Here is a 19,868-nt window from a genome sequence, read left to right as displayed (position 1 = left end):
ATGTTCATTTTGAAATGCGTGTAAATCGCGAAATCCTCAAAATCACTTGATGTGCATGCCGTTTACCAATACAGCGAATTCTTCTCTTTTAATTTTTACACATTTGCCAGGATTTACTTTGGCCGCTAAGATGTAGCATCGTCTGCAGTTTAGTGTGCAACAAACTGTATTACGCTTATATTTTGCACAAAGTGCATACACTTTTTATGCGCATCCGATTTCACTATCAACCGTGAAAAAATACATCGATCTAAACATGTTTCAATAAAATCCATCAAGAACCGTGGATGTAGCATCACACAGTATTTTTTGGATAAATCGGATACAGCTCCCATGCCACTAAATTTTTCAAACCGCTGCTTTCGCACAAACGCGAGTGATGATTCACTTTCTTCATTGAATTAGTCAGCGATATTTTGAAAAACATTTTTCGCAAATTTTTCAATTTTTGCAGTAGCCATCTCCGCCGTTCTAGTAGATGGATTTTTATGATCTGTGATTCATATGATCCGGATCGTCGAAAAACTAAAATATCTCGGGGTACCAGCACACTCAAAACGATATTGTAAATACTGTACCCAAAAAATAGGTTTTTTAGAAAAAATATCACACTAAATTTTGGCCTTTGGCAGTAGATTACTCTGCTGCTGTGTGGGCTACATACTCAATATACATATCAGATTATGCTAAATCGCGAGTTCTTTAATCCTATAATTGATTTTTCGAAATATCCGAATGTGCGTCCCAGTTACATAAAAAATACAAAAAACACCTGAAATCCGGCTTCAAAATGTCAGCATCCATAAAAGGTGGATGCAGTGGAAATTTTGGAAAGTGATACATTAGAAGTGTAATCTTCATTTTGTATTCTCCTACTTTTACTTTGGACAGATGTCCGTCATTTGAATGGTTTAATCAGAAATCGAATAGCAATGTAAAAAACCTGTTTAGCTTCAACGTGTTTTTACGAATTCTTGTTCTCTTATGATATTTTCTCTTATGATATATATCGTCTCCTTATAAAACAATGTCATGACTGGAATTTCCCAAACCATTGTAACTCTCGAACAAATCTACAGATTTTGTCCAAAATTTGGATCTCGCAAAGTCCAATTCGATTTTTCGAGACCTACTGGTTCGAATATGGATCAATTTACTTGAGGTCTTGTTTACAGCGATGTTGTATTTTTCGTGGGTGAGTCAATGGTTATATCGACGCCTCCAAACAATAGTATGTTAAGTCGACTTAGCATGTTTTCAAGTTCTTTACATTTTTATATTTAACGTCCTTTAACTTAAATTCTGTCAAATTTTGGTAATAATCGGACAATCCGAACAGAAGTTATAAACAAATATTTACTTGATTGATACGGTCAGTACATTGTCTCAATTTGAACTTCTATATCTCAAAAACGGTAAAGCCTACAAAAATATCATTAAGAGCAATCTTGGGGAGAATTTTCACAGCTACAACATTTTCCTTAGACCCATTTACATAGGATTCGCGGTTTCCAAGCAAAATCGTGAAAACATAAAGAACCCCTAAAAATGTGAACTTAAATCGCGATTTATTCGAAAATACCTCCGGCGATTTTTTTTGTTTCTTGATATTTCTCATCCAAGAGCATTGTAGTTTCAGAATCTGCAAAAACTTCACAGGTGTAAGCACCTTTCATTTAAAATTAGTTAAGGCGCACCGTGTAGTCTTAATGAAACTGAAATATAATGAATATAAAACAATGAAATATCTCAAATAAATCATTTTAAAAAGCGACTGAGTGCAACTAAAAATCAAATAATTTTATTCTAAAAAGTTAGCTTTTATTACTTAAAAATACCCAAAAATATCTTAAAACGCTTCTTGCATAGAATCATGCAAAATAAGTGATAAACATTGCCCTTGTAAAAATCATGACTTCTTTCACTTAAAAAGACATAGTTACTTGCACTCATGATTTAACCATTTTTTTGGCTACAAACAAATATGCAGTCTGATATTTCTTGCACCTATGATTATCTTTTTGGATACAAGCATTTTGCTGAGTAATTAAAATACCATGAAATAAATCGCTTCTTGTGTTCTTGAGAATTTTCTTTGCAAAAAGTTATTATAAATGTAAACATTGCTAGAATGTGAAAATTTTATGAAATGGATTCAAATCCGACATTGCCAAAATGTGAAGAACGGAATGCATTTTTAATGACTCTGCGTAGACTGCTTCTAAAAAAGCTATTCAATCACTACTTCACATAGAACAACTTCAAATAGATTTTGCTGGGTAACGCCAATAATATAGAAGTTGTACACCCGAAATATTTCGAAGTTATTGTCGGAAAATTTATACGTCCAAAAATGGAAACGAAATTCGGAAACTTCCTGGCTTTACAATTTACAGAACAAAAATTGGCTATGTCCCAATAGAAAATGGAATCGTTGATGACATTTTCGTCGACGAATCATTGACGAAATATTATAAATTGTCATGCACGACAAGGTGCATGACCATGTCTTGCAATGTGTCGTGACAACAAACCCAAAAATTTTTCAAAAAAGCGTGCTATGAAATGATTGTTCACATATTGATTCGAATATAAAATGTTTATTATTTAAATGTAAGATAATAAAATCATCAAAATCTGAAATCGCGTCAATAATTAAAGATTTTGCTTTTACCAAAGAACGGTAAGTAAGAAAAATTATAATAAGGAACTTTAAACATAATTTAAGTTATACTTTTAATACATATTTGTAGGTTGAAGTTAAGGAGAATGCTGTAAATTCCAGCGGTTTTAAAAGATGCGGCAGTGGTATATGGTAAGATTATAGATTATATTAGTTGTAATTGTATTTATTCATAATGTTTTTTGACAAAATCCATAAATTAAGGAGGTCATCCTCTCTATCGGTTGTGATGGGAAAAAGAGGCGCGGATAAGTTCAAAAAAAGTGGATCAGAGAATATTCAAGAACAAATTACTATAAATGTAAGATAATATTTATAAAATGATGTATTTTTTATAATTATAAAGTAATAAAAATAAAATTTGCACACGACAACAAAACACATTGTCTTTAGTAAGGTCGTCAATGACAAATAGCAAGACAGTGTCCCCAAGGCAGTCGTCAACGAAATAACGGGGTTTTTGTCTTCCAAGTCGTCATCGACGACAACTTCGCTTACCTTGTCGCCCATGTTGTCGTGCATGAATACTGGGACACTTGTGTGAAAAAGTCGTCAACGATCCCAAAGGGCTGTCTGCAAGGAGTCGTGAACGAATTGGAAATGTCGTGCACGATTCATCAATGTTGTCTTAAAGACATTTTCTATTGGGGTAGTCCGTATTCTATATGTCTATGTATGTAGACAAACCCGACTGCTACTTTTTCTTGATTGGTTGTTGGAAACCATTGATGTATCAGATGGAGTTTTTTGACTCAACTATCTTTTCAGGATATAGCTAAAAGGTTGCCGAGTTTGTTTTAAAGGTTTTTTTTTCGATCATGTTTTTGTGAAGCCTCAAACAGTACTACGAGTTGGATTCGCAGTCTATGAGTCGTAGATTGCATCGCCCAGCTCCTGATATTTTTTTTAATGTAACTTTCTGAATGTTTAGTTGGCTTTCATTGACTCTATCGCTTCTGGTAAAATAGTAAAGCTTTCGTGTTTTTAAGCAATAAAAGAATATTATTTTCTAACAATAATACAAAACTTTTTAATGACACTGAAATTAGTGTGTAATATAAAGAAGAAACGGCGTTATGTTCGGGTCAAACTGTTTACATCCTCCAAACACTGTATATATCTATTCGACATATTCGCACTTTTTGCATGGAAGTTCTTTCACCAAAAGGATTTCCAAAATCCATATTAGTGACGATATTTTAAAAACTTATGCTAATAGCCTCAACAACACAACACATGGTCGTATGTCAAACTGCCCAGAGTATGCTGAGGCTAAAAACTGACAAACTTTCCAAAAAAATTTCAAATGACGCCTGCCGACACTACGTGTTGCCTAGTCCAGAAGGTTTTTAGTGTCCCTCGTGAATAAAGTCATCAAAAACCCCTTTAAATTAGCTTTACGTAACGATACATAACATTTTTAATTTTCATGATTTTTGGTCAAGCTGGGCCCCCCCCGAAATGAAATCCTGCGTACGTCCCTGGTAACTACCACGTAAATTAAATTTTTTTGCTAAATTTTTGAGCTTTGTACAAAAACATCTAAAATAATCCAGCAATAGTCATAGTTACTGGTAAACTACAGTAGTTCGCGTATTATAATAGTGCAAACCTTGGCTTCATGGAAACTAAAAAATTTTGACTTTTCCTCATATGTATGTATTGAGTTACATATACGGCTTTTATGCGATGTTATGCAGGTATTTGTTTATAGTTTTATGAATTTTAAAAAAAGGATAACAAATAGATTTTCATTGTAAAGCAAACATTTTTTCGTACAACGGAAAATTGAAGAGAAGCTCCTCTTCTAGTACGACAGGATGGATGTGGCTAAAGAAAACCTGAGATCTTTTATAGAAAACTAAAACTATAATACTAGAAGTCGAGGTCCTTTGATATAAGCTCATATGTCTGTTACAGAAACCAAGGTTCATAATAAGGCCTCGGGTCTTCCATAAGAAGATCTCAAGTCTTCTATAGTAAGATTGCTGATCTTCTCTAAGAAGACCTCTGCTCATCTAATTGAAGGACTCTAGTCTCCTATAGGAAGACCCCTGATCGTCATGAAAAAGACATCTGATCTGTAATAAGGAGACATCTGATCTGGTCTTCTATAAAAAGACAGGTCCTCTAAAAGCGGACCTCTGGTTATCCGAAAACGATATCTGAACTTCTATAAGATCTGGTCGTTTATAGGAACCATATCTTATAGAAGTTCAGATATCGTTTTCGGATAACCAGGGGCTCGCTTTTAGAGGACCAGACCCCAGTGAAAATCAGAGGACTGACTATGGAACACCAGAGCTTTTTTTAAAAAAGACCAGAGGTCTCCTTATTGAAAATCAGATGCCCCTTATTACAGATCAGATGTATTTTTTATGAAGATCAGGGGTCTTCTTATAGGAGACTAGAGTCCTTCATTTAGAGGACCAGAGGTCTTCTTAGAGAAGATCAGCATTCTTACTATAGAAGACTTGAGATCTTTTTATGAAAGACCCGAGGTCTTATTATAAAATACCTAAGATCTTTCTATTGCAAACAACAGATCTTTTTCGAAAAGCAGAGGCCTTCTTTTAGAGGACCAGACCTCTTCCCAGAGGCCTTCTTATAGAATTCCCAATGTCTTACTATAGATTAAACGAAATAAACAATGCCACAGTTACCCACAACATATATCAAAAGTCTTCTTATAGAGTACCAGAGGTCTTCCTAAGAGGAAATCAAAGGTCTTGTCATAAAAGGCCCGCGGACAATTTATAATATATCAGAGGTCATCTTATTGAAGGCCAGAGGTCTTCCTATTGACGAATAGAGACCTTCTTTTGAAAAACCAGAAATCTTCTTATAGAAGAGCATAGATATTTTTGTAGGACCAGACGCAGAGGTCTTCTTATAGAAAGAAAGAGGACCAGAGGTGTTCTTATAGAAGAACAGAGGTCCAGAGGACGACCAGATAGAATACCAGAGGACTTCCTGTAGAAGACCAAAGGAATTCGTACAGAAGACCCGAGTTCTTCCTATCGCAAACCAGATGTTTTCTATAGAAGACCAGACCAATTTTCATAAAAGACCAGAGACCTTTCACAGAAGACCAGACTCGTCTCATAGAAGACCAGAGATCTTCTAATAGAAGACTAGGCTTCCTCCCATAGAAGATCAGAGTTCGTCCCATAGAAGCCCAAACGACTTTCAATAGAAGGCCAGAGATATACACTTACAAAACCAGAGACCTTCCCATTGTAGATCAGTGATGTTCCGGTAGTAGACCAGAGTTCTTCCCATATTTAGAAAAGAAGTCTTCCCATAGAAGACCAGAGATGTTTTCGTAGTAGACCAGAGGTCGTCCCATAGAAGACCAGAGCTGCTTCCATAGAAGATAAGAGATTCTCTCATAAAATATAGGAGATCTTCCCACAGAAGACCAGAGGTCTTCCCAAGGGAACCAGAGATTTTCCCATAGTAAACCAGAGGTCTTCCCATAGTCAACCATAGTTGTTCCCATAACAGACCAGATGGCTTCCCATAGAAGACCAGAGGTCCTCCCATAGAAGATAAGAGATATTCTCAAAGATGACGAGAGATATTTTTACAGTAAACGAGAGTTCCTCCCATAGAAGACCACAATTTTACCATTAAAGACAAGAGGTCCTCCCATAGTCAATAAAAAATTCTTCCCATGGCCGACCAGATGGCTTCCTATAGAAGACCAGAGGTCTACTTACTTACTTACTTAGTTGGCCCATTACAGAACATTTGTTCCATAGACCGAACTAAGAAAAGATCTCCATTCCTCTCTGTTTTTCGCTTGACTATTTGGAATACCGCGCCTTTCCATTTCTTCATCCACTTGTTTGCTCCATCGAAGCTTAGGCCTGCCGATTCAGCGTGCACCGCCATGTGGCATGTATTCATACGCCTTTTTAGCGGGTTCATCATCGCTCATTCTCATGATATGGCCTAGCCAATCGTTGCATCTCGATACGTTTAACTATATTCATGTCTTTGTATAGCTTATATAGCTCGTGGTTCATACGACGTCGATATTCACCGTCAACGCAAATCGGCCCGTAGATCTTTCGAAGAATTTTCCTCTCAAACACACCAAGCACTGCCTTATCTGCTTGCGCAAGTACCCATGCTTCGGAGCCATACATTAGCACGGGTAGTATCAGCGTTTTGTATAGTGTTATTTTTGTTTGACGAGATGTGGCTTTGTTTTTAAATTGCTTACTTAGACCATAGTAGCATCTGTAGGCCAATACAATTCTTCTTCTTATTTCACAACTGATGTTGTTTGTTGTGTTTATGGCAGTGCCGAGGTAGACGAAGTCTTTAACTACCTCAAAATTGTAGGTACCAACTTTCACAGTTGGTCCGAGCTCTATGGACGCTTTGCGCGTCGACACCATCAATTTGGTCTTTTCGCCGTTTACCGCCAGACCCACTTTCGCAGATTCTGCTTCGACCTTCCTAAAGGTATCAGTTACTTCCTTTACTGATCGTCCCATGATGTCTATGTCATCAGCATAGGCAAGTAACATGTGGCTATTGGTGTAAATTGTGACATTTCTTTTGACATTTGCATCTCGTATTACCTTTTCCAGCAAAATGTTGAATAGGTCACACGAAAGGCTGTCTCCTTGTCTGAAGACCAGAGGTCTTCCCATGGAAAATCAGACGTCTACCCATAGAAGACCAGATGCTTCCCATAGAAGACCAGAAGTCTTCCCATAAAAGACCAGAGATCTTCCCATAGAAGACCAGAGCTCTTCCTATAGAAGACGAGAGATCTAACAATAAGGAGATCTAACCAGAGGTCTTCTTAACAGTCTTCCTTTAGAAGACCCTCACGAACTTCGTTTTTTTGGCGAGTGTCGGCCACGATTAAATTCATTATACCAGCATTTTATAATGCTATTTAAGATTAATGATAATGCTATTAAGATTTAAGAAGATTAGAGGTCTACCCATAGAAGACCAAATGTCTTCCCATAGAAGACCAAATGTCCTCCCTTAGAAGACCCAATGTCCTCCCATAGAAGACCACATGTCATCCTATAGAAACCAGAGTTCTTCCCATAGAAAACCAGAGGTGCTCCCCTAAGAGCCCAGAGGTGTTCCCATAAGAGACCAGAGGTGTTCCTATAAAAAACCAGAGGTCTTCCCATAAAAGATTAGAGGTCTACCCATAGAAGACCAAATGTCTTGCCATAGAAGACCAGGGATCTTCCAATAAAAGACAAGAGGTTTTCTTAGCAATCTTAGAAGACCAAATGTATTTCATAGAAGACCAGAGATCAACCCATAAAATACCACATGTCTTCCCATAGAAGAGCGGGGGTCTTTGCGGAATGCTCGAGGTCTTCTCAACGAATACCATATGTTACCAATATCTCATAAAAAAAAAAAACACCAATAGGTCTTATATTAGTTATAGCTTTTTTCACTTCTAGCCCTCAATATTTTTCTTCCTCTGCCGTTTTCGTTGTTGTTGTCAAATTTTTATTGTTTTTGTCTCCCAGGGAAAAGTGCACAATTATTTCATCTTGCATTCTGTTTTGAATACTTTTTATCACACCATTCATATATTTTATCTTCGCCTTCATATTTGTTCTCCTGATTTTCCTCTGCTCATATTGCCATGGGACTCATGGCATTTGACAAATTCTCTTCCCATACTGTCGTGCAGCTCGTGTGGAAACTCTGTGCCACAAAAGTAGTCAACAATAATTGCAGCATCAAGCACATCGTATATGTGCAACTGAAGTGTTTTTGTTTTTTAATCGAGGTGATGTTGAAACTTAACTCTACTTTTGTTGTTGGAATCTGTTTAATTGTTTTTTATACCCTCCACCATAGGATGGGGGTATATTAAGTTTGTCACTACGTTTGTAACTACTCGAAATAATCATTGTAGACCCCACAAAGTATATATATTCTTGATCAGCGTGCAATTCTACATCGATATAGCCATGTCCGTCCGTCTGTCCGTCTGTCCGTCTGTCCGTCTGTCCGTCTGTCCGTCTGTGGAAATCACTCTAGCGTCCGAACGGATTGACGTAGGTTGATGAAATTTTGGGAAAATATGTTATATTTACGTAGGACTTTTGGTATTGAAAGCGGGCTATGTAGGTCCACGCTTTCGTATAGCCCCCATACAAAATGACGCGTGACGCGTCGTCATTTTAAGGAATTTTTAAGATATTTGGCCCATTTTACCACCGAATTGGTTGTAATTTGGTACTTTGTGTCTCCTGAGGCCATAAAATATTCCTACCAAAGTTGGGTTATATAGGTCCACGTTTTGGTATAGCCCCCATATAAGGCCCCATATAAAGTACGCGTCATTTTAATATATTTTGAATGTATTAGACCGATTTGACCACAGAATTGGTTGTAATTTGGTACTTTGTGTCTCCAGAGGCCAAAAAATATTCCTACCAAAGTTGGGTTATATAGGTCCACGTTTTGGTATAGCCCCCATATAAGGCCCCATATAAAGTACGCGTCATTTTAATATATTTTGAACGTATTAGACCCATTTGACCAAAGAATCAGTTTTAACTTTGTATTTTGTGTTTCCAGAGGCTAAGAAACATTTCTACCATAAAATGTTTATATAGGTCCACGTGTTGATATAGCCCCCATAATACAATATCTCCCGATTTTCGATATTTTGAACGTTTTAGCCTCATTATCACACCGAGATGGCTGAAATTTGGTATTTAGTCTTCTTTAGGCGTATAAAACTTTCCCCCAGAAATTTGTAGGTATAGGTCCACGCCATCATATAGCCCCCATAGAACGGTACCTTCAGAATTTCGGTATTTTGAAGGTTGTGGCCACATTAATCCACCGAAATGGCTGAAATTTGTGGTGGAGGGTATAAAAAGTTCGGCCCGACCGAACTTAACGCTTTTCTTACTTGTTTTTTTTCGAATTTTTCTGTTCGGTAACAATGGCTTCACGCGTGGCTTAAGTGTTTGCCAAATTAATCAATATTATTTATTTATTCTTATTCTTGACGGCGAGAATAATAATAAAGTCAACTAGAACGTTGGTGGTTACACACGTATTTAAATATTCACATTACTAACCAAAAAACTGCTGCGAATGATGCTGCTGATGGTTTGAACTACTCCTGTCTGGGAAGATCTAAAAGAAGGCCTTCGGGTTTTTAAGAAAATAAGTTGTGTGCAAAAAAGGAGACCTCCTGGTCTTATATAAAAGCACCTACTATTATAGGGCCTTCCGGTACTCCGGTTCTTCGATTGAAAACTTGAAGAAAATTGTATACAAGACTAAAATGTCTTCTATACAATAGACCTATGGTCTTCTGTAAGAAAACTTACATATGGTCCTGTACGAGAAGATGTATAAGAAGAAATATGGACTTGGATCCTCTATAAGAAAATGTGCTCTTCTATGAGAAAACCTCTGTCTTCTAAAAGAAGACCTCTGGTCCTCTTTGGAAATCTTTTGGTCATCTATGATAGGACCTCTGTTGTTCTATGAGTCCTTCCATGGAAAGACCTTTGGTCTTCAATGAGAAAAGCTCTAGTCGTCTGTGAAACTGTCATCTATGAGACGATCTCCGGTCTTTTATGAGAAAACCCCTGGTATTCTTAAATCTGTGCAATTTTTATCGAAATCGATTAATTATAAATTGTATCTTTCTTCCGCTCATAATCCAATTTTTTTTTGTCAATTTCATTAACCATTTTCTTCTTTCCAAAATTGTTTAAAATTCCAGCTAACCGACTCAAATCAAACCAAGCAGCCATCTAACCAACCTATTAACAAACAATCCATTACAACAACAGGTCTTCAAAACAAAACTCCAAAGTTTGCTGAACTTCAATCAATCTTTGTCGATTACTTTGGTCGTTGGAATATAAAAACAAATTTCGGTTATCTTTGCGGGGGAGGAAGGATGCCAACGAATCGATTTCAAAGTGAAAATAACTGCAAACGAACGGATAGACTAACACTGACAAAAGTCGGTATAGATAAAATAGAAACCCTGTATCAAGCATTTCATACCAATAACAACATCAGCAGCATCCTCAACGCCATTGAGCAGTGTAAGCATGACTGGTATCTGCTAGCTTTCAAAAAATCTCGATTATTTAGAAGCACTTGCACTTTTTATCACATACACAGAGGTCAGAGTTAAGAAGGGAATGATGAAATACCCTCGTTTCTGTTGCAACAATTACCACCACAAAACAAGTATCACCCACAAGCACTATGCCATTCCATTTTTGTGCATGGATTCAGGGCACACTCAAATATATAGCTACAAGTGTGTGGGTGCATGAACGTATCTAGTAAAGTAGTTTGCTAGTAAAGTGTTTATCCAATAGTTTTCTTTTTTCGTTTGCCTGCATCTGTAAAAATGGCAAAGAGAAGTTGTTGTGGTGCGCCTGCTGTTGGTGCTGAAGCAAAGAAATTCCATGAATTGTCGATAGCCCTAATCCAAACATCAACAGCTCTACAAAAAAATTTCGACCGCCAGGGCCGACAGACAGACAGTTGCTAGCATTGCAATTTTACACCTACCATGCATCTTACCGCACCATTTCGATTCATTCTTAAACATGTCAATCGAACATTCAATCGATTTCTAAAGAGTGTTGGAAGCGGGATTAATGTAACGTATGTGAAGATCTACAGATAAATAGCTGTGGACACAGAAAATTATTGTTGGCGGAATTAATTTTATTTTATTTCATTTCATTTTATTTTTATTTATTTGCTTTGCAATTGAAGTCATATCAAAGTTTTGAGGCCAATTTATATAATTACAAAGGATCCACCTAAATACCATAGCTACAAGGGTCACTAAAAAACCTTCTGGCCTAGGCAACACGCAGAGTCGTCAGGCGTCATTTAACATTTTTATACCCTACGTAGGGGATGGAAGATACCAAGGAACGGTCCTGACCGGTTTTAACATGGCAAAGCCCAGGATTTATCTTGGTCCCTCTTTCATCCCAAGTGGACACAGACCTCCCCGTGGTGTCACCTGGGGAACTGCCTTTAACACCCGTTAAAGGTAGTGAGCTAACATGTGCCGCGCGTTCACCCATAAGAACGTTAAAAACTTGGGTTTGGGCGTCGGGTTAGTAACCCTCAGCCTACTATGAAAAAACGAAAGAAAAGAAAAACAAACCCCTCTAAAGTTGACGAACCCCGCAAACGTTTTAAGGACCATGATCTGCGAATCTGCACCTGGAATGTTCGCACTCTTTATAGAGAAGGTGCAGTCTTCGCATTGGCAGACGTACTTGAAAAGTACAAGACAGATATTACTGCCATACAGGAAATACGATGGATTGGGAAAGGCGTCACAACAACACCTAAAGGTGACGCACTGTATTATAGCTGCCATGACGTAAAGCATGAGTTTGGTTGTGGATTCGTAGTTAGTCGGAGACTAAAACATCTTGTATCCAGCTTCACTCCAGTGAATGAAAGACTTGCTGCAATTCGAATAAAAGCTAAATTCTTCAACATCAGCTTTATTTGCGCTCATGCTCCCACTGAAGAAAAGGACGAACAGACCAAAGATATATTTTACGAGTGCTTAGAAGAAACATATGACCGTTGCCCTGCCCATGACATTAAAATCATTCTAGGCGATTTTAATGCCAAAATTGGAAAGGAGAATATCTTTGGCCCAACAGTCGGGAAATTCAGTCTCCACAGTGAAACATCTGACAATGGTATGAGACTGATAGACTTTGCAGCTGCAAAAAACATGGTAGTTAGCAGTACCAGATTTAATCATCTCGATATTCATAAGGGCACCTGGCTGTCTCCAGATCAGAAAACAAGAAACCAAATTGATCATGTTGTGATAGATGGAAGACATTCATCGAGCGTGTTGGATGTACGATCGTTCCGAGGCGCAAACATTGATTCGGACCACTACCTTGTTGCAGCAAAGGTACGCACCCGCTTAAACGTAGCAAACAAAGTACGAGCAGACACAACACGAAAGTTAGACATTGGTAAGCTGCAATCACAACAGATAGCCACAGCATATTCCACTCAACTAGCCCAATTGCTTAATCAAAGCCCTCCTCATCCCGATAACATATCAGCGCAATGGCAAAGCATTGCCCACTCCATGCAAACAGCCGCAAAATCCATACTTGGATACCAGAGACCTCCACCAAGGAATCCATGGTATGATGAGGAGTGTCGGGCTGCCACCGAAGAGAAAAATGCGGCATATAAGGCTACTTTACAATCCGTAGCAACGCGTAGCGCACGAGAGAGATACAGGGAGAAAAGGAGAGAGGAGAAACGTCTTTTCCGCAGGAAAAAGAGAGAGATGGAAAAGCGGGAGTGTGAAAAAATCGAGATGTACAGGAGCCAGAATGAAGTCCGAAAATTCTACCAAAGAGTCAAGCATCAAACTGATGGCTTTGGTACAGGCACATCCTCCTGTAGAGACCAGCAAGGTAATTTGGTAACTGATACAGATAGTATACTCAGGATATGGAAAGAACATTTTTCAAATCTGTTGGTATCCAATAGCAGCGAAGAAGACGAAGATACCACAGTCCCAATCCCAGAAGATGGTATTGAATGTATACTGCCCAGCCAAGATGAGGTAAAGACAGCAATAAATCGGCTGAAGAATAATAAGGCAGCAGGGGCCGATGGCTTACCAGCCGAGCTGTTCAAAACCGGAGGCGACACGCTGATAAGGTGTATTCATCAGCTAGTTAGCACCATCTGGCAGGAAGAACGAGTACCCGACGATTGGAACCTGAGTATCCTGTGCACCGTCCACAAGAAGGGAGATAAGACTGTATACTCTAACTATAGAGGCATAAGTCTACTCCCTATTGCCTACAAGATCGTGTCAGGGATATTGTGCGAACGACTAAAGCCAATGGTCAACGAGATTATTGGACCATACCAATGCGGCTTTAGACCTGGCAAGTCCACCATTGACCAGATATTTACCCTGCGGCAAATCCTGGAGAAGACCCAAGAGATGCAGATCGACACCTACCACCTTTTTGTCGATTATAAAGCAGCAGGTTTCAGGCAAGGAGACAGCCTTTCGTGTGATCTCTTTAACATCCTGCTAGAAAAGATTATACGAGAGGCAAACGTCAAAAGAAGTGGCACAATCTACACCAATAGTCACATGTTACTTGCTTATGCTGATGATATAGACATCATAGGCCGATCAATAAAAGAATTAACTGATACCTTTATGAAGGTCGAAGGAGAATCTGCTAAAGTGGATCTGGCGGTAAACGGTGAGAAGACCAAGTTGATGGTGTCGACGCGCAATGCGTCCATTGAGCTCGGACCGACTGTGGAAGTTGGTTCCTATAATATTGTGGTAGTAAAAGACTTCGTCTACCTCGGCACCTCCGTAAACACAACTAACGACATCAGTTGTGAAATAAAAAGAAGAATTGTATTGGCCAACAGATGCTACTTTGGTTTAAGTAAGCAGTTTAAAAACAAAGCCACATCTCGTCAAACAAAAATAACGCTCTACAAAACACTGATACTACCCGTGCTGATGTATGGCTCCGAAGCCTGGGTACTTGCGCAAGCAGACATGGCAGTGCTTGGTGTGTTTGAGAGAAAAATTCTTCGAAAGATCTACGGACCAATCTGCGTTGACGGTGAATATCGACGTCGCATGAACCACGAGCTGTATCTGCTATACAACGACATCAATATTGTTAAACGTATCGAGATGCAGCGATTGCCATATCATAAGAATGAGCGATGATGAACCCGCTAAAAAGGCGTATGAATACATGCCACATGGCGGTGCACGCAGAATTGGCAGGCCAAGGAATAGATGGCGCAAACAAGTGGATATTGAGATGAAAAGGCGCGGTATTCCAGAGTGCAAAGCAACAAATAGAGAGGAATGGAGATCTCTTCTTAGTTCGGCCTATAGAACAAATGTTCTGTAATGGGCCAGCTAAGTAAGTAAGTAAGTAATACCCTACACCATAGTATGGAGGGTATATTAAGTTTGTAATTCCGTTTGTACCACATCGAACATGCGACCCTATATATATAGCCATGTCCTTCTGTCCGTCCGTCCGTCTGCCCGTCTGTTGTAATCACTCTAGCGTCCGAAATAATTGAGGTAGAGTGCTGAAATTTTGCACCCGATGGTCTTTTTCCATAGGCAGGTCAAGTTCAAGATGGGCTATAACGGTACCTCCGGATTTGAGGTATTTTGACGTTCTTCGCCACATTTGCAGACCGAATTAGCTATAATTTGGCACTTTGGGTTCCTGGTGATCAACAAACTTATATCCCAAAGGATATAGGCATAGGTCTATGTTTTGGTATTTTGAGCATTTTAGCCACAACTTTTAACCGACTATCTGCAATTTGACATTTGAGGTTCTCAGTGGTCATGAAACATCTCCACGAAACATCGTCAACATAGGTCCATGTATTGGTATAGCCCCCATATATCGGTACCTCCTGATTTTCGGTATTTTGAGAATTTTAGCTACTATTTTTAACCGAACAAGCTGTTATTTGCCATTTGAGGTTATCAGTGGTCATGAAATATCTCCACCAAACATCGTCAACATAGGTCCATGTTTTGGTATAACCCCCATATAACGATACCTCCCGATTTTCGGTATTTTGAGAATTTTAGCCACAATTTGTAACCGAACTATCTGCAATTTGACATTTGAGGTTCTCAGTGTCATGTAACATCTTCACCAAACATCGTCAACATAGGTCCATGTTTTGGTATGGCCCCCTTATAACCGTACCTCCCGATTGTCGGTATTTTGAGAATTTTAGCTACAATTTTTAACCGAACTAGCTGTAATTTGCCATTTGAGGTTCTCAGTGGTCATGAAACATCTCCACGAAACATCGTCAACATAGGTCCATGTTTTGGTATAGCCCCCATATAACGGTATCTCCCGATTTTCGGTATTTTGAGAATTTTAGCTAAAATTTTTAACCGAACTAGCTGTAATTTGCCATTTGAGGTTCTCAGTGGTCATGAAACATCTCCACCAAACATCGTCAACATAGGTCCATGTTATCGGTATCTCCCGATTTTCGGTATTTTGAGAATTTTAGCTACAATTTTTAACCGAACTAGCTGTAATTTGCCATTTGAGGTTCCTAGTGGTCATGAAACATCTCCACCAAATATCGTCAACATAGGTCCATAATTATTCCATTTTAATTAAGACTATTTTATGGTGGAGGGTATAAAAAATCGGCCCGGCCGAACTTAACGACTTTTTACTTGTTTTTTTTTAAATTTAACAGCTTTTAGCCTAGTTTTTAGCCTAAGTGTACTCAGGACAGTTTGACATACGACCATATCTTGGGTTGTTTACAGTGGCTGTACTAAGACCCCTCCAAAACATGGTTTTTGAACGCTTTTACAGCAACATCTGGCGATTGCTGCGGGTTCATACGCATAGTTTCATGATTCGTCACCTGGATCCAGCTTTAACCGTATCTTGAAGCACCGTCTTTGATGCACCGCGTATTTTTTCGAAATTTCTTGCACCGACCAACACGGGATCCGACAAGAAAACCCCCATTTTTGGGCCATGCGTTCATGCAATATCAAATGATAGTTGGTGGAATAAATGCCCAAGGATGCCTCTATCTCACGGTACATAAGATGACGATCTTACATTATCCGTTCACGCACGGCTTAATTTTTTCTGGCATAACGACCGTTTTGGAAGACCCTCACGAACTTCACTTTTTTGGCGAGTGTCGGCCACGATTGAATTCATTAAACCAGTTTTTCATAGTACTATAGAATGGTCCTTTATCGACATACAAAGATTTAATTTGCTCGATACACTCTTGCGGTGATTATCCACGTCGAATGTTGTGTAAAATTATTGGACGAAAATGCTCACAAGTAAATTCCATATTTATTTTTGCAAAGTGAATTTTTTCAAGTCACTGTAAACAACACATAACATGGTGGTACGACAAACTGTCCTGAGTAAGAATTGGCTAAAAACTGTCAAACTTTCCAAAAAAAAATTCAAATAGCTCCTGACAGTACGCGGTGTTGCCTAGGCCAGGTTGTTGTTGTTTTCGTGCATCCCTCGTACAATGCATGCACACATATCGCTAAGGGTTCGGTATACATAAAAAAATTCAGGAGGTATTCCTTCAGGATACTAGATGGGAAAAGAAAATTATTATTTTTAAGACCAAGAGGTATTACCAATAGAGGCCAAAAAGTCAAAAGCATAGGCCTTCCTTTTTGTATGACAGACATAAGACAAATTATATTTAAATTGTTAATATTTATAAACTTTGTCGATTTTAAAATCCATAAAAACAAACAAACAAACAATTGAATTACAACAAAATATGGACTAAAGCTGAAATAAACACAAAGATGTAAAATTCTGCAGTCCAACAATAAAAAAACGCCAACAACAATCCATAAAAACAATATTTATTAATTTGACAAGAGATTTCCCCCCTCCATTCAAAGTCTCGCGTAATTTTTTTTAAATATTACACTTTATGAAGTACCGGAAACATACTTCATTATTGTCCCCTTTAGAATTCATAAAAGAATAAAAACAAACAACAACAGCAATTCTGAATAATGCCTCTATTTATTTGAAACCAATATCATACTACTCGACCGCCTAACTGTCTGCTTGTCTCCTCCGCAACAGAGTGAGTAGCAGGCAGGCAAGCTTGAATTTTATCAATGTTCCGATATTAAATTTGACATTTATGGTGTGATTGTTTTAATCTCATGTTCTACATTTCTTTAGCCATGGGAAGAAAGAATGAAAAACGTTTGGCGGAATGGGTATGTAAAATTGAAGTGAATGGAAGAGTGTTCGGCTTGTTGGTTGGTTATTGGGTTAGTTGTTGGAATTCAAAACCCGTTGCTCCAAGCAAAGTCACAAGGAAACTTTGTTATGTGTGCAGGCGACGATGACATAGTAAAGAGCAGAGTGGTGCCTTGGCAAACTATTTACTAATTGTCTTGTTATACAAGACGCTTAGCAGTTTTGAAGTAGATATTGGAAATATGGCCAAGATGTGACTTCGATGTAATGTTATTTAAAATTATGCTAACGAGGGAATATACACTTTCATGCGGGTAAAATGTGCATCATCGAAATAATGGTTTTAGACCCCAAGTATGTTTGGACGAATTGTGTTTCAGACAATTTAGAGTTGATTTAGCCATGTCCGTCCGTCTGTATGGCTGGCTGGTGGTTAGAGCGCACGATAACTCTCGAACAGATCAACCGATTCGGTTCAAAATTTGGCTTTCGTAATATTTTGTCCAAACGTAGTTTAACTCCGAAGATGGGTTATATTGGTCCACTCCTTCCGGTACCTCCCCCACAAAAGTTCAAAAATGTTCGGAAAATTTGTTCATACGGTAACTCTTGAAGGGAGTGGCCGAATTGGTCCATACTTTGTCCCAATTTACATTAGGCGCGTTTACTTGCGGCAATTGTCAGTTTGTGGGTGAGAGAGGGTGTTGAGAGGCAAAGGGTTACCATATACCTCACCTCTCTCTCCATCAAACTGACAATTGCCGCAAGTAAACTCGCCTAATGTAAATTGGGACTTTACACATCCTAATATGTCTACTAGATATAGATAAGGTTCGAATATGGACTATATTTGTCCACTCCTTCGGATACATCCCACACAAAATTTCGGAAGAGTTCAGTTTAAGACCTGCTCTCGAATCGCTTTGATTTTTGTTGTAGCAAGTTGTGTTCACTGCCCATATACGACGGTATAAGTTTCATCAGAGTTAAGTCCATACTTCCTGAGAAAATACAAAAAGCCCCTATGACACATTGTGTAGTGTTTGAAACGCAATACAACTCTCGAACGGATCTACCGATTCGGTCCAAAATGTGGCCTTCGTAATATTTTTTGCAAACTTAGTTAAGTTCGAAGATAAGCCATATTGGTCCACTCCTTCAGGTACCTCCCCCACAAATGTTCAAAAATGTTCCGAAAAATTGTGCGCACGATAACTGTTGATGGGAGTGACCGATTTGGTCCATACTTTACATCCTATTATATCTACCAGATATAGAACAGGTTCTAATATGGACTATATTTGTCCCTCGCACACAAAATTTTGGATAAATTCACTTTACGACTTGCACTCGTATCGTATTCTTGAAGCAACTTGCATTCTCTGCCTCAATTACGACAGTCAAAGTCTTTTCAGGGGCAAGTTCTTACTTTTTGCGAAAGTTGTAAGAACCCCCTATGGAACCATATGTAGTGGCTAGAGAGATCGAACCGAATAAAGTGTTCCTCCACACTTTGGATATTGTAATATTTCTTCGAATATTAAATTATATTTGAAGGTGGTGCTTATAGGTCCACTCCTTCCGTTACCTCCCCTACAAAAGTTGGAATATACTCGCTAAAATGGTACGCGCGATTTCTCATGGACGTAGCAACCGATTTGTTCCAAACTTTGGATCTCTTAATATTGTCGAAACTTAGTTTATGTTCAAATTTGGGCCCTATATATCCAATCCTTGTGGTACCACCGCACAAATGTTCAACATTTCTGTGTGGTTAAGGATCTGATCGAAGATCCTTTGGACATTTTTACCGAAGGTTTCCCTAGTGGCCCTGTTTACAGCGATATTATGTTTTTCGTAGACTAGTGTGATAAAAAAGCTCTATCTATCGATATCCCCACAAGTTTTTTTTTGGGAAAAAAGTATTTCTATCCACACAGGCTGAGGGTATATCTCTGTCGGCAAAGCCGACTGATACTTTTTTACTTGTTAAAATATAACATTTGTTTAGGATTGTTGGTTGATTGGAATGATTTGTACCTTGGGTCGCATGATGTGTGACGTTAAGTATACGCTAAGGGTTTCCGAAAACAATTAACCCCTTAAAATACAGTGATTATGGGATTAAGTCGATATCTTAGAGGAGTAACAAAAGGTTTCGTCAAACTTTTGATAAAGTTAATAAGATGACCCCTTAAAATTTCTTTTCAGAATAGAAGACGGGTTTTATATGGAATAAAAGAAGATAACTTTCAGAATATAGAATGACCTCCATGTAATGAAGGGTTACTTAACATGTCTTGCACGGAATAAAAACATTAGATGGCGTACATTTTTTAGAACTTTTCCGCAAGTAAGGGTGC

The 19,868-nt window shown here is 38.5% G+C and overlaps 1 long non-coding RNA gene across 1 annotated transcript; it reads left to right on the top strand.

Moving 5' to 3' along the window:
* Positions 1–2,439: 2,439 nt before the first annotated feature.
* Positions 2,440–3,057, top strand: LOC141386548 (uncharacterized). The gene is made up of 3 exons (XR_012408401.1): positions 2,440–2,683; positions 2,754–2,815; positions 2,888–3,057. It is a non-coding gene; the product is annotated as an uncharacterized lncRNA (long non-coding RNA).
* The last annotated feature ends 16,811 nt before the right edge of the window (positions 3,058–19,868 follow it).

The sequence above is a fragment of the Musca autumnalis genome, unplaced genomic scaffold (genome assembly GCF_047663935.1).
Source record: "Musca autumnalis isolate F117 unplaced genomic scaffold, ASM4766393v1 scaffold_5, whole genome shotgun sequence".
Lineage (NCBI taxonomy): Eukaryota > Metazoa > Arthropoda > Insecta > Diptera > Muscidae > Musca > Musca autumnalis.
This window is presented reverse-complemented; position numbering and strand designations above follow the sequence as displayed.